Genomic DNA, 16,107 nt, shown 5'->3' with positions numbered 1-16,107 from the left:
TAGATCTCTTATTTGTAGTGCCCACTCCCAGCCACAACATAACGTGAGGTGTATCAACACCATCTCTTTCTCTCTGGGTACCTATATCCATAAGTCCATCAATCACTGAACTCATATGTGTCAAGCTGTATGCTAAACCCCTTACATGCATTATCTCATGAAATCCTCACAATTAATTGTTCACTGTTTTTCGATCTCCATTTTCAGATGAAAAAACTTGAGGCTCAGAGAATTGAGCACTAGACTTGCTCTCAGGCTGTGTATCATTCATTAGCAAACATTTATTGTTCTCTCACTACTATCGTTCTCTCCGCCACTATTCTGGGCATTGGAGCTACAGCCATGTGTAAGGCAGGTTCAGATCCTGGTCTTTGTGTACACTTTGGGTACTTTGGGAAAGTCTAGGAATTTCTAAGTCCCAAATCTGATAAGAATATGCTGTGGGACAACTCTGGTCTCAGTATGTCCTTCCTGGAGTCCACATTTATAAAAATGGTCTCAGGTCAGTTTTTGCCAGAATTTCTTTGTTGATGAGGGAGATTACTTTTGAAATATGGGGCAGGGCTCACCTCTGGCTTCAAAGAAAAACAAATGAGTAGAGCCCATTAAAAATAAAAAAGGATGGGAGAGCTAGTAGCTGTAAAATCAGTGGATGTTCATTAAGTTTTTGGAATAGCTCTGTGAGCTAGGTCCTTTTCTTAACAGTATTAAGAAACCCAATAATTCTTTACAGATGAGGAAACTGAGATTCAGAGAAGATAACTGCTTTGCTAGTAAATGACAAAGATCCAATTTTAGAATCTGAATTCTGAACCATTATTTTATACTGAGCCACAACTAAAGAAGCTGAGGTCTAAAGGAGGACTTTCCCAAGGTCATGCAGTGAACAGTGGCTGAGCCAGGACAAGAGGCCACGTGTCATAGTCAGCCATCTTCTCATCCCCACACCAATCTACCTCAACAGAACCTTCACATGGCTTTACAGAGAGAGAAAGTGTTCATCTGTCATCTCGTCCTATATGGTCTCAGCCTTTTACCCAAGAAAGGTATTGATAGCCTCTGGTGCATTTGGTGAAGGAAGAGATAGTTTGTAAATGTGAAGGGACTTAGGATGCACTTGTGATTCCACATGCTCCCTCCTTAGTCAGCTGGTGCATGTCAGTAGAGACTGCCCTCAAGGAGCTCGGAATCTATTATAGTTGAAGAGACAGACAGGAATCAAGGAGTCCCAGGCAGCACTGAGTTACTGTTCTAATTAGTGCTGATGCAGAAGGATAGGGGGCTGTGAGAGTGAATGACACTGCTCCTGACCCAGTGAAGTGGGTAGAGATGCAGTTAGGGCAGGCTTCCTGAGATGAGTAAAAGGTAGCAAGAGGGAACTGGGAGAGAGTCTCCTATGCTTATAATACAGAAGATACAAAGACCAAGTGCCATAAAGGAGCCTGGCTTTTCCAGGGCTGGTGTGGCTAGAAGGGTGAGAGTCTGAGGGGCAGGGTGGAAAGGACAGCCCCCAGGGGCAGACCTCGCTGCAGGGCTCCATGACTATTCGGTAGCCTGGAATCTGTGTGCAACCTCTTCAGAGGTCATAGCGAATAAAATATAGCAGCTCCTTATTTTCTGCAGAAGGAAAGACAAAAAAAGAAAAAAAGAAATCATTTCCTGCGGATGTGTACCTGAGATGTTCACTAGGAGTGGCAAAAATCAGAACGGGTGTTATTTTAAATAGGATGGTTGAAGGAGCCAGTGGAGTGACAGACTGTGAACTCACTGAGGAACTCCTGACTCTGAGGTGGCGGATTGGAATTTCTCTGGATGTAGAATTCAAGACCTGGTTAGAGAGCTGACATCTCTGAGCCTTGGTTTCTCCATCTGTGAAACAGGGAAAATAAAGCTTCCGGGTCTCTCTCACACGGTGGTTCTGAAGAGCCGGTGGGATGATAGGGTAAAACCCTCCCTCAGTCATCACACAGTACTACCCCTTGCTCTGTATCCTTTATTTGCATATGCGTTTGATACACGCCAGACGCCGCGCAAAGGACTCTCATGAATTTTCATTGAATTCTCGCTACAGCCCCACGAGGTCAGTGCTATTATTATTCCATTTTCCTGGGGCTCACGGAGGTCAAGTCACTTCCCCAAGGTCACACGGCTAAGCGCAGACCCGGGTCTCGCGCTCCGACTTCCTGATGCCCCGGGGAGAACATACAGCGCCCAGCCCCGGTGCCCTGACCGAAGGAGAGGTTTGGCTGTGTGAACAGTTTGCTGGGAGCGCATCAACAACGACAGCCAGAGTCCCTTATGAGTCCGGACCCAAGCGGGTCCACCACCCAGTGTCTGGTCCAGCTTGAGGGCGGGGCGGGGCTGTGGCCGCAGGATGCTCTAGGCTGGTCCGCTGCCCAGCCGGCCTGGCGCACAGGTGCTCCTGCTACGGCGCATGCGCGGCCTGCAACCTCTGCAGAGCCCGGAATGCGGGCTAGCCGCTGGGGATGGGAAGAGTCCTGTGATTCACGCACGGGTCACGTGACAGCTTGGCCGCTGCGCCAGGAGCCACGCAGGTGGGGAGACTAATGCAGATAGGAGCTGGGAGAAGCTGGGGCCAGGCCAGAGAGACAAGGAGCAGACTGGAGGGACCGAGAGTGGGGAGAGAAGAGGACCCGAGGTGCCAAAATAGGCAGTGGAGCAGACCAAAAAGAGACAGAAGCAACTGGGTGCATTTGCTGCCACCAGACCTACTGATACCGCGGACTCACTGGTTTGGGTCCTCCACACACCCAGGGCCGGTTGGAGAGTCCTGGCCTCTTCTCCCACAGCTTCGGGCTTGCACCTGCCTCCCTTCTGCTTTTAAGCAGCTTCAGTTGCATTTTTCCGTGTTCACCTTCACCCGCTCCTCTTGGCCACTGGACTTTTAGATTCTGCTACACTCTTAGGAGCAGTTTCTAAAGAATTTAACAAGATAATACTTACAGGGTACTTTATCTAATACTGGGAACCTAATAAGATCCCAATGAATGTTGGCTATTAATATAGTTTAAAATGACACGAGGCTGTAAATACAGTTATGGGGAGTTCATTTGGCGTCTTATCTTTGTTGTTGTTGTAGATTCACTGACAGAAAATGAAAAAGTAATTGTCTCCACAACAGTCACCCCTGCCCCCCCACCCTGGTACAAAGAGCAGCTGGAGGGCCGGCCGAGTGGCTCAGTTGGTTAAGAGCTCGCTCCAGAGTTTGAGCTCTGAGCAACAGCGGTTCGATGCCAGCCCGAGCTGAGCAGCCACTAAGCTACCAATAGGTAGCAGGATGGCTCAGCTAAAAAAAAAACCAAAAAAACAAAAAAAACAAAGAGCAGCTGGACAGGAATGCTTAAGTCTGATGCATCCTCATCCTCCAAGAGGGAGTTAACAGTTTTTCTGTGTGTGTTTGAGGTTGAAAACAAAAAGCTTTGTTTTCAAAACCCTAGGCCAGGGTCTCAAGCTCAAATGATTGTAGGGACCAGGCAAATGGGAGTAACACCACAGATGTGGCCAGCTGCAGAGCACATGCCTTGCTCAGAGGGGCAGTGATTACTCAGCTCCAATCAGTGGTTCTATGTAGCAACTAAGAGCCTTGATTATAGAAATGATGTGACATCTTTCAATGTTTAAGTGTGCCAATAGATTAAAGGTGTGGTTTTTTTTTTTTATTAACACCACACTGACCAAACAAAGCACATTCGTGGACCACATCCAGCTCTCAGGCTACCTGCATGCGAACTGTGGGTGAGTAATACCTCTTCCCAAAGGAAGAGGTTGGATTCCTGCAAGCAGCAGGTTCCCAGAGAGGCACTGACTTCTACCCTGCTCACGTAGAGCCCCCTAGTGGACAGGGCTTTGGACAGGGGTGGTGGTGGTGTGAATGTCTGGACACCAAGAACCATGGTCTTCCCCCTCAGCCTGGAGGGCCAGGAAAGAGTCCTTCTGCTCGGCCTGGCTCTGGGGTGGCAGATTAGAGCCAGCCACCTTTGAATGGACTGCAGTGGAAGCCTCTGAGGGCAGCTGATGAAGGCAGCTCAGTTTTGTGGGGACTGTGAAAGCCCCATAGTCCTGGGACATATACAAGAGCAGGGAGGGAGCCACCCCAAAATGCCAGATATTAGAAGTCTCAGTGACCCCAGACAGTAGGGACTTAAAGCTGGTTTTATTCAATTTAGAAAAATAAAGAAATATGGCACATTTGAGTGTCAGAGAGCAATTCATGCCTTTTACACATTAAATTGTGTGGGATCCCAGAGGAAGGAGTTTTCATTCCAACTCGGCAAATAGTTTTGTTCAGATGTGCTTTGTTTTTGGCCAGCTTGGCCAGGAAGCTTCATGGAAGACGTGGCATTTGAGCTGAGCCCAGAGACTAAGAAGAAAAAGAAAATCAAATCTCATCAAAGAAAAGAACATAGGCCCATGGCTCCCAAACTGTGTCCTGGGGTGCCACAGCAAATAACAGGAGCACAGTGGAGTATTTTAAATTTTGAAGAGAAACACAATGATATATCATCTGTTGGACACTGTAAAAACTGCTAGCTGGGAGTAGTTCACAGTTTCAACATTGGACTCTACTACATTCCTTTTTATGACATTATATCTTTGTAAAGCTGGATTTTTGGCAATTGATGTGATAAGAAGCAAATAACTCACAAAAATCAAGATGGAACAGGAAATGAGAGTGTTGATGTCTGCTGTGATTCCAAGGTCTGAGAAGGTGTACATATCCCATTCATAAATAATGGTGGTTATTTAAGAAGTATATTAAAAAAAATTTTTTTTTTTAATTTGTGAGTATTATTTTATTTTTTTCAAATGGCTACTAAGATGTTAGGACATAACATAAGTTGTTAGGTTCTAACTACATAATCAACAGAACTGTTAGGTGTTTTGTTTTAGTCTGGGACACTACCCAGAGGGCATGGTTGTCATGTGTTTAATTGGGGGGGGGCTTATCTTATCAACAGCTGGGGCAAGGGTCACAGCCTGAAAGGAAGGGAAGGAGGAACTTGGGGGTTAAGAGGAGCCCTGGGCATCAGAGGCAAGTGGGAGTTCCTGTGTAGAGAGGGCAGGGAGGTCCCCAAAATTCTGGTCAATGAGTCCCGAGCTTGTGGACAATCAGCCCCTATCCCAAACCTGCCTCCTCTGTTCGCCCAATGATAGACACCTGAAATATCTCCAGGGTGAACAGGTGGTGATGAGGGAAGCCAGGTCCCCAAAATGGTCCCCGTTGTCTACCTGCTTCCTGACTCAGAAGAGAGCTGAGATGTCCTATGTGATTCAAGACAAGGAGCCCGGGACCTAAGTTATGCGTAAATGGGAAATGAGGGAGCTAATGTCCAGTGGGAAGAAGTGACTGGCAGGGGCTATGCAGCAAGGCAGGGCTGGAGCCTGAGCATGGACTCCAGGCTCCTCAAAACTAAGAGTTGTACTAGGTCTGCACCCAGGTGGGAAAGGCTCTGGGTCCTGACTGCCGTGGAATAAGGTGGTAAGGCTGCTTCTGTCAGGGAGAGGGGTGAGCTAGAGAAAGCGAAGGTGGGCAGACAGTAGACAAAAGGAAAGGGAAGGCATGGTGAGGAGGCGGGAAGCTGGAGGGGCTAGAAAGACAGCCTGTGTTTAATTTGAGCTGGGAGAGGCAGGCATCCCGGCTTTGCTCAGGTTACTGAGAGCTTTCTGGAGCCTACTCTTTAGGAACCTGGTGCCGGGGATATGCATGGTGAGGACCCCAGGACACTCTGTCCAGACCTGGGACGGGAGTTAAGGTATTGCTAAGTAACATTCTGCCTTAGGTCTAATGATGAAGCAACCCTCCTCCCAGCTACCCTCTGAGCCAGGGAAGACCCAAGTTTTGTGGGGCCTGAAGCTTTGACAATATGGTGGCAATGGAGGCGGGGGGGAATCTCTCTAAGAAAAATAAACCAGTTACAAAAACACAGTTAGGTACAGAGCCTTGGAAGGGGCCGTGCTTCCCAGCACCCACACCTCTGCCTGGAGACAGCTCTGGTTTCTCCTCCTTAATCCTCTATAACCTAAGTCGCACCACTTTCTGAAGGGGATGGAACTTTTACATAAATATAAACCCATGTTACCAGCACTCAGATCAAGACACGCAGCATGTCCAGAGTCCCAGGGTACTACTCCCTCGTCTCTCTTCTCAGTCAATACCCCTTGCCCTCCACCTCATAAGGTAATCACTGTCCTGATTTCTATGGCCATTGATTAGTTTAGTGTTCTTGAAACTTCATATGCATGGTATCATAGTGTATACTTTTATGTTGGACTCAAAAAGGCTCTGAGAGGGTTGGCCAAGTGGCGCGTTGGTTAGGAGTTGGCTTGGGAGCGCAAGCTCTGAGCAGCAGGGCCACCGGTTCGGATCTCACACGGGCCAGTGACGCTACGCTCTCTATAGCTAAGATGGTGAACAACAGCTCGACCTGGAGCTGGGCTGCCGTGAGTCGCCAGCAACAACGGCGTAGGCTGCAGTGGGGCTTCAAGAAGGCTGCTGTAAGCTACCGTGAGTGGCCAGCAGCCAGCGTGAGCGGCTGTCCACTGGTCAGCGACCGATCTGCCTCAGCTGGTAATAGTGCAATGATCACAATACCAACACAGGCCACTGAAGCGACGTCCTCCACAACTAGACTGAAGAACAAAAGGACAGCAACTTGTCTGTTCCCCTTCCTTGATTCCCCAACACTGTTCCCCTCCCCCACTTCCCCAATAAAATCTTAAAAAAAAAATGGCTCTGAGATGTGGAGGTGCTACAGAGCTCTATGGTGAGAGTTCAGGCTTTGGGCTCAGACATACTCGGTTTGGCCAGGAACTTACTATGTGCCCCAGGATGTGCTGTGTCTGTTTTCTCATCTGTAAAGTAGATAGAAATCATCATATCCACTTCATAAGATTTGGCGGGGGGATTAAATGAGATATTGTACACGAAGCATTCGGCACATAAAAATATTCAGGAAGTGACAGGTGTAATTTTTATTCATCAAGTATGTTCAGCCCCTCCCATCCCCGCCCCAGGCTAGGACTCCACCATCCCCCACCTGAACTGTTGCACCAGCCTCCCGGTGGAAAGATAAATGAAGTCCAAACCACAGAGTACTGCTTTCTACTTCCTTACCTCCCACATGCCAGGGTTTGAATCCTGGTCCTATGGCTTATTGACTGTAACCTGGGACAAATGGCTCAATTTTCTCATCTGTAAAATGGGAATAATAATAGTAAATGCCTCATAGCTAATGGTTAGGGACAAATCAATTGGAACATATAAAGAACTTGGAATAGTGCTTGGCACGTAGTAGGCCCCATTGATGCTTGCTGTAATCATCATCACCATCATAATCATCATCATCACCATCACTATTCTGCAGGGTAGAGAGGGGCTCTGGTGGTCTGACTGTTCCTTTTCTTGACCGACCTTTTGTTTGCAACCCTGCTCTTCATTTTTCATTACACAAGTAATACAGTACACCTTTACTGTTAAAAATATCTCAAAAATGAGGGCCGGGCGAGTGGCGCATTGGTTAAGAGCTGGCTTGGGATGCCAGAGCGCCTCGGTTTGGATCCCACATATGAGGGCCAGTGACACTGCCCTCTGCAGCTAAATTGCTGAACAACAGCTCGACCTGGAGCTGGGCTGCCATGAGGCAACGGCGTAGGCTGCAGCCCCTGCTGCAGTGGGCTGCCATAAGCTACAGTGTGTGGCCGGCAGCCAGCGTGAGCGGCCAGCAGCCGCAGTGAGCGGCCATCCAGAAGCCGGCGACTGATCGGCCTCGCCCAGGAAGAGCGCAATGATGGTGCCAACTTGGGCCAGTGAAGCAACGTCCTCCACAACTAGACTGAAGAACAAAACGACAGCAACTTGTCTGTTCCCCTTCCCCCAATTCCCCAGCGCAGTTCCCATCCCCCAATTCCCCAATAAAAATCTTAAAAAAAAAAAATCTCAAAAATGAAATGAAAAGAATTCTTTATACTAAAGCCCTATGGGACACAGTTGTCCTCAGATGAACACTGACAGCCTTAAATATTTTCATTTTTAATAAAAGTCTAAACATTAGGAATTAAGTATTCAACATAAGAAATTAGGAAATAGCAATAAAATAAAAGAAAAAAGAGGGAAAAATAAGATGAAAGCTGGCATTATGAAATAGGAAAAATACTAAAAGGATAAATAAAATTTATTTGAAAAGACAAACAAAAGAAAATCTTAACTAAAGGCAAGTCTGAGGAAAGAAAGCAAAGAGAAAAAGCAAAAATATGCAACATTAGGAATGAGAAAGGCAATATAAACACAGATATGGGTGTTATTAAAATAATTACTAAAAACTATTATAGTAATAAAGTGGGAGAATAAAAGGAAATTGATGATTTTCTAGTAAAATATAAACTATCAAAGTTGACCCAAGAAGTAGAAAATTTAACAGACTAAGAACCTTGGGAGAGATTAGAAAGATAATTAAAGAGAATGCATTCCAAAAGACCGTGGGTCGATAATGGGGCAAACTAACATGAAGTGCCTCCTAAGATGACACAATGGGAAATAGACAATGTCACCTATATAGTATTGTAGCCAAAGTGCTCAACTTGAATCTAATCATAAAGAAACAAACACACAAATCAAAACAAATTAAAGAAGAAAAAAATGGTAGAATTGACATTCTACATGACAATTGACCTATACAAGAAAAAAATTTAAAAAAAAAGTCAAAGTCATGAAAAGAGGAAAAAAGGCAGAACTGTTTTAGATGAAACGTTTAGAGATATGAAAACCAAATGTACTGAAGGATTCTTGTAGATCCTGGAGTTAAAAAGCTGCTAACAGGACATTATTGGAGCAAAAATCTGAATATAGACAGTGTGCTAGATAATATTATTATATCTAGTTCCTTCTGATTGGGATAATGGAATTTTGTTTATGTAGAAGAAAGTCCTAAATCTCAGGAGATACATTTTTAAAAATGTAGTTAGGAATGAAGTGTTTGATGTTTGCATTTCACATTTCAAATAGTTGAGCAAAAAAAATTTTGATGGGTGTGTGTGTGTGTGTGTGTGTGTGTGTGTGTGTGTGTGTGTGTGTTTGATCCAGAGAAGCAGGGCCACTATGAGTGATATAAAATAAGGGATTGGTAACAGGGACTAGACCTCATGCAATTGTGGGTGTTGGTGGAACAGACTGTGCAAGGCCTCTACATCTGCCAGTAGTTGGAAAGGAGAGATAGACGTGTCATAGGGAGAGCAAGAACAAACTGGAGCCCACATCTGTCTCTCACCCTCTGCAACCTCAGTGCACTCATAGCTGGCCCAGGACTGAGAAGCTGAAGGGGGACACCTAGCAGGAACCAGAGAAGACACAGGTCCAGGTGCTGCCCAAAACCAGCAAGGCAAGTTAGCAGCTCAGTGACAACCATGTGCCAGCTACATCAGGGCCTAAGGCCTTCCTCTTAAGTACAAAGCAGAAAAAATGGCCGTTCCTTCCAGATCTTGAGCATATTTATTTTTGTAGCCAACCCAACTTGGTACCATGCAGGGAAGAAAATTCTAGGAAACTTGGTTCCAGCTAAGTTGACACAATACAAAGTTGACACAGTACAAAGCAGAGCATAAGCATGTGTGCATGTGTGTGTGTGTGTATGTGTGTGTGTGTGTGAGAGAGAGAGAGCTCACAAGTGTGACAAAATGTTAACAATTGGTGAATCTAGCTGAAAAATGTTCAACTTCTGTAGATTTGAAATTTTTAGAAAAAGGTTGGAGGTGGAAAAAGGCACCAAGCCCAGATGGTTTTACAGCTGAATTTTATCTAGTCTTTAAAGGTCAGATTATTTCTATATTATACAAACTATTCTAGATCACAGAAAAATATAGAAAGTTCCTGATCCATTTTACTAAAATTAATTTAGTGCCAACACACACACACACACGCACGCACGCACGCACACACGCACGCACGCACACACACACAGTTTTTAAAGAAAGGAAAACTGTAGACTATATTCACTTTTGGGTCCCCTTCCTCACCCCCAGGAATAAGAGATTTTGTCACTAGAAACATAGTCAACCTAATTCATTATATAAACAAATTAACGAACAAAAAACATGAATAACTTTTTAGCCAGAAAAAAAAACCCAACAAAAAATACTGTTTTAGCATTGAGTACGTGCTTGTACCATGCTATACACATTAGGACGGCTATAACAGTTTGTGCAATGGGGCCTCTGCCCTTTGGAACTCACAGATGGGGTGAGAGAAACAGCGATTGGGTGCTACATTGAAAATAATTACATTCCAAATGGTGTGGCAGGAAGAGTGAGGGTGAATGAAAACTCAGGACTGAGATGTTTGAGCTAGAAATGAAATGTGCGCTCCTAACACTTTACAGATAAGAAACCTGAGGCCCAAAAAGGGTAAAGGACTTATCCAAGATCACAGACTGTCCACCCAGTCAGGTCAGCATCTATTTTAAGTAATTCCACAGATGGGAGAAAACAAAGGCCCAGTGGAGACTATTTTCCAAAACCAGGCTGACCCCACCCCCTGCAGGTAGAGAGGAGGAACAGCAGGACCCGAGAGCCCAGACTAGGGTAATGAGATTAGTGTTCTTTCTTTTGCCCCAGGCTCAGGGCAGTACTGTGATAAATTCTGGTTTTGTTTAAAATGTTGGAATTTTGTTCATTATGGAATTGTAGGGCATTCATTTTTATTTAAAAGTTATTACATTAAACATTTATATTGACTACTAAGTTTTGGGCACATGCGACCTCCCGGTCCCCTTAAATTTTGCACCCTAGACTAGAGCCTCTTTGCCTCCCATTTCTATTATCTTATACTCCTAAAACCTGGAATCTTCATTCCCATCTTCATTTCTTCCCCCAGCCCAGCACTGGCATCTCATCAGAGACCTCACCTTGTCCATAAGACCATAAGCAAGAACCTCCCTCCCGCCCTTCCTTCCCAGCTCCTCTATGCCAGGTGCTGCGTTAAGGAGACTGGGGGTGTCTCTGGCCTCAGGCAGTTGTCAAGTAGGGAGGCATCAAGAAAATGCAATAAAGCACCACAAGAGCTTTAAATGGTCATGAGAAGAAGGATTGCATCTGGGATCATGGAATGAAAGGAGTTTGCCTGGGTTCTGTCCTATCTGTACCTGCTGCCTTATTTATATCTGGCCCACAAATAATAAGTTACCAAGCACTTAGTGTGTGCCCAAGAATACTCTATAAGTGTTAGACACCCTCGTGATAGAGGCAGCACTTTTACCTTCATGTACAAATAAGGAAACGGAGGCTCAGAGATGTAAAGTAATTTACTCAAAGTTCCACAGCTGGTAAATGGCAAAGCAATGATTCGATCTGAGGTATGCCTAACTCAACACCCATTCTTGTAATCATTAGGCCATGTTCATTCAACAAATATTTTTGCATACCTGCTCTGTGACAGGACCTGTTTTAGATGCCAGGGATACAGCAGTGAGGAAAATGGTTACCCTCCTCACCCCCATGCAGTATTTACTCTGTGAGGAGGACAAGCAATAAACATGTAATTAAACAAACAAGTTAATACCAGGTAATAAAAAGTGCTATGAAAAAAACTAAAGCAGCGTAATGGGATAGAGAGTCTAGGTTGTCAGGAAGCCTGAAATGGGGCATTTGAGATGAGACCTAAGTGCTAAGAATCTACCTACCATGTGGACGTTGGGAGAAGAGTGTTCCAGGCAGAGAGAACAGAGAGTGCAAAGGCCCTGGGGTAGGAATACGCTGAGCACATTTATGGAACAAACAGATTGGTGCGGCTGGAACATAGTGAATGAGGAAGAGGAAGGTTGGGGCCAGGTCATGTATGGCTTAGTAGTCGTGACAATAGCTTGGATTTTATTTCAAGAACAATGGAAAGCCATTGGAGGGATTTAAGCAGGAACGAGATGGGATGTGAGTCACAATTTTAAAAGATTGCTTGGTGACAACTATGTACAGTGTCAGGGTAATAGATTTATCAGGGTGATCACGTTGTGAGGTATATAAATATCTAATCACTTTGTTGTTTTTTCGTACACCTGAAACTACTATAATATTGCATGTCAATGGTAATTGAAAAATAAATGTTTAAAAATAAAAAATATATATAACAAAATGTGTAAAAACAAAAAAAGATCACTAGAGTCTATGGTTTCTCAATCTCGGCACTATTGAAATTTTGGGCTAAAGGTTCTTTGTTCTGGGGGCTGTCCTGTGCACTGTAGGATGTTTACCAACAACCCTGGCCTCTGCCCACTAGATGACAGAGTATACGCCTAGTCGTGACAACTTAAAGTGTCTTCAGATGTTGTCAGATGTCCCCTGAAGGGCAAAAATCCTTCCAATTGAGAATGACTGCTGTGGTCATGAAAGCAAAGGAGGGCTATGGAAATGTTTGCAATTGACAGAAGCTGCAGAGACATGACAGCTAAGTGCAATGCCTGATCTTAGAAGAGATCCTGTAAATAAGAATGTGAATGGTAGATTAAATAAAAGTATTGAATCCATATTAATTCGACCTAAGTTGAAAACCGTACTGCTCTTATGTAAGAGAAAATCCCCGTGCCTGGGGCGTACACACTGGAGTGTTTAGGGGTAAAGAACCATGATGTATAAAGTCTCCACTCAAATGACTCAGAAGAAACTATATACACACATACATATAAGATGTGAATGTTATATATGTGTACATATAAAATCCCATGTTATTTGTGTGTATGTACAAGTGTGTGTATGTTGATAGATACACAGATAGAGTCCCATGATATAAAATAATAGCTGAATCTGCGTAAAGGGTATACAAGTGTGCTCTTTGAACTATTTTTATTCTTGCAACTTTTCTGTAAGTTGAAAATTATTTCCAAATAAGAAGTTTGAAAAATCACTCTACTCTCATACATGACTGGCGGATTGTAATTGGTTCAACCACGTTAGAAAGCTATGCGGCAGTACCCACATTGCCCGGCCTACCCCATAACCCAACAGTTCCACTTCTGGGCATGTACCTAATCGAAATGAGTTGTGTTTACCGAAAGACTCGTAGCAGAAGGTACACAGCAGTTTATTCTTAATAGCCCCAAGCTAGAAGCAACCCACATGTTCCTCAACAGTAGAAAGGATAAATGAAGAGTAGCTCACTCATACAATGGAATACTGCCCAACAATAGAAGGGACATGTAAGTACAAGCAATATCGCGGGAAAATCTCAAAGGTGTGCTGAGTGTAGTAAGCGAGACACAGAAGACCGCGTATTATATGGTAACTTCATTTCTTTGCAGTTTAACAACAGGCCAAATTGAGCTATGGAGATAGGGATTAGAATACTGGTGAATTTTGGGGGATGAGGTTTCTGGGGGTGGACATGTTCTGTATCTTGACCTGGGTGGGTGTTACTTGGGTGATTACGTGTATAAAAATGTATCAAGCTGTGTGTGCTTAAGATCTGTGTAATTTACTGTATATAACTTAAATAACTAAATAACAGTAATAAAATATTGCCCTAGCTTCTGTGTGGAGACTAGAGTAGTGGTCCAGACAGGCAGCAGAGAAACCAGCTGGGAGGCTATGACCAAGATTGGGGGGAGAGAACGGAGGAGGATCAGTCTGGGGCAGCCGCAGGATGAGAGGTGGCAAAGGCGGAGTGAAATGAGGAAAATAGGGGTTCCAGGATGAGCCCTGGTTCAACAACTGAATAGGTGGTGGTGCTGGTGACAGATGGGAGGTCTGGGGGAAGTCCCTGTCCCCATTTCCCCAAACCCTGCAGGAATCGAATTTCCCTCTGGTCACCACCAGGGGGCAATGGGTTCCTTCCTGGTCGACCAGGCTGCCTGAATCCTGCTGCGCTGAGCATCTGCCCCTGGGGGCAGCTGTGGAGCAGGGTGCCTGGGTGGCTTCTTGGGCCACCCACAGACACTGTGCTCCTTGCAGAGGAATAATGTAGGATGGGGAGGGAAGGAAATGAAATCCCAGAACCCTGGAATCTGAAAATCGTGACTCCAGCCCTTCCACGGTTCCCCCTTTATGCTCAGATGGGAACCAGGCTCCTTTAAGAGGGTCACAAGGTCTTGCCGTTGACACCATCCACCTTGCCTGCCTCCACTCAACTCCAGTCCCGCCTCAGGGGAGAGATGGGCCCCTGCGAGGCATCCTCTAGCACACATGCTGTTTCTGCAGCCTGGCCCTCTTTCTTCTGGCTGTCCACACATTCCTCAGGAAGCACTTCCTCCAGGACCCTTTCCTGACCCAAATGTGTGTCAGCCTTGCCCTCCTACTTCTCCCATCAGAGCCCTTTCTCTATAAATTAGTTCACCTACCTGTCCCACTCCTCAGTTTATCTGTGGCTCTGAAAGGCAGGACGGAGCTGGCCTGGGTTCCAAGAATACTTGTTGAATGAATGAAAGAACAAATGAATGTGTGAGTGAATCTGAGATTGTAAAAGGACAGCATCTCAGGTAATCCAAATGGGGTTTTGAAGTCAAAGAGATCTGGGTTCAAGTACTGCTGTTTATGAGCTGTGTGACCTAAGGTAACTGTCTTAACCTCTCTGGTCCCAGTATCCTCATCTACTTATCACAGTTGTACAGGTTCAGTATATGATGCATATCAGTCCCTTAGTCTAAAATCTACACATACATAGCACTTGTTCAATAAAAACAAAAGGATTGTATGTGGTTAAAAAATATGTGTATGTGTATGTTCAATTATGTGTGTTTGTGTGTTTGTTAGCTAACGCCGGGGAGTGAAATTGGGAGGATAAGGTAAATTTTTTCATTTTGTACTTTATATACTTCTGTAGTATTTGAATGTCTTACCTTAAACGTGTTTTACTGTTGTAGTAACATAAAGTTTAAAGAAAACATAAAATCCTTTCAGCATATGAAAGAAAGCCGAACAGCATGAGTCATTAGTCATAAAAGAAATGCAAAACAAAACCACATGAGATACCACTGCTCATCACCAGAAAGGCTAAAATTAAAAGGCTTAACAATAACAAATGTTGACAAGAATGTAGAGCAACCGGAACTCTCAGACATTGTCGGTGGAGGTGCAAAATAGCACAGCCATTTTGAAAATGTCTGACATTCTCTAGTAATACGCCATACTTCCCCTACGAACCAGAAATTCCCTCCTAGCTATGGCCCACATACCAGGAGAAATGAAAATGTGTGTTCACAAAATGACTTGTGGACAAATGTTCATAGCATCGTTATTTATAATAGCCCCAAACTGGGAGCAATAGGAGAATGGATAAATACTTTGTGGTGTATCCCTATTGTGGAATACTATACTACAGTAATAAAAAGAATGACCTACTGATAGAGGCAGCAACGTGGATTAATCTCGGAGACATAATGTTAAGCAAAAGAAGCCAGATCCAAAAGAAAATGTATTCCACTGTTGTTTACTTCCATTTATATGAAGTCCTAGGACAAACAAAGCTGATTTATGGTGATAAAAGTCCAAACAGTGGTTACCTTCGGGGGAATATGGCCTGACACAGATAAATTCATGGGGTACTGGAAATGTTTCATACTTTGATCTGGGTGATGGTTGTATATGTGTATACATAGAAAAAAATCATTAAGCTGTGCACACATGCTCACAGCAGTTTTATTTGTAATATCTCACACCTGGAAACCATTCAAATGGCCATCAATAGGCAAATTAATAAAGAAACTGGGGTGCATCCATACAGTGTAATACAAGTCAGCAATAAAAAAAAAAAAATGAGGGCCGGCCTAGTGGCGCAATGGTTAAGAGCTGGCTTGGGATGCCAGAGGGCCCCGGTTCGGATCCCACATATGAGGGCCAATGACACTGACCTCCACGGCTAAGATGCTGAACAACAGCTTGACCTGGAGCTGGGCTGCTGTGAGTCACCTGCGACGGCATAGGCTGCAGCCCCTGTGGCAGTGAGTTGCCATGGGCTACCATATGTAGCCAGCAGCCAGCGTGAGCGGCCAGCAGCCGCAGTGAGCGGCCGCCCAGAAGCCAGCGACTGATCTGCCTTGCCCGGGAAGAGCGCAATGATGGTGCCAACTTGGGCCAGTGAAGCAACGTCCTCCACAACTAGACTGAAGAACAAAA

The sequence above is a fragment of the Hipposideros armiger genome, unplaced genomic scaffold (genome assembly GCF_001890085.2).
Source record: "Hipposideros armiger isolate ML-2016 unplaced genomic scaffold, ASM189008v1 scaffold_3, whole genome shotgun sequence".
Taxonomy (NCBI): Eukaryota; Metazoa; Chordata; class Mammalia; order Chiroptera; family Hipposideridae; genus Hipposideros; species Hipposideros armiger.
Note: the sequence above shows the minus strand (reverse complement) of the source record.